Source organism: Tachypleus tridentatus, chromosome 10, assembly GCF_004210375.1.
Source record: "Tachypleus tridentatus isolate NWPU-2018 chromosome 10, ASM421037v1, whole genome shotgun sequence".
NCBI lineage: Eukaryota > Metazoa > Arthropoda > Merostomata > Xiphosura > Limulidae > Tachypleus > Tachypleus tridentatus.
The window spans coordinates 13,009,923-13,010,266 of NC_134834.1; positions in this window are offsets into that span (position 1 = coordinate 13,009,923).

Below are 344 nucleotides of genomic sequence, written 5' to 3' on the forward strand. Positions count from 1 at the left end.
ACATTGTTGGTGTAACTATTGTTATAGAACGAACAACATTGTTGGTGTAACTATTGTTATAGAACGAATAACATTGTTGGTGTAACTATTGTTATAGAACGAATAACATTGTTGGTGTAACTATTGTTATAGAACGAACAACATTGTTGGTGTAACTATTGTTATAGAACGAACAACATTGTTGGTGTAACTATTGTTATAGAACTATTGTTATAGAACAACATTGTTGGTGTAACTATTGTTATAGAACGAACAACATTGTTGGTGTAACTATTGTTATAGAACGAACAACATTGTTGGTGTAACTATTGTTATAGAACGAATAACATTGTTGGTGTAACTAT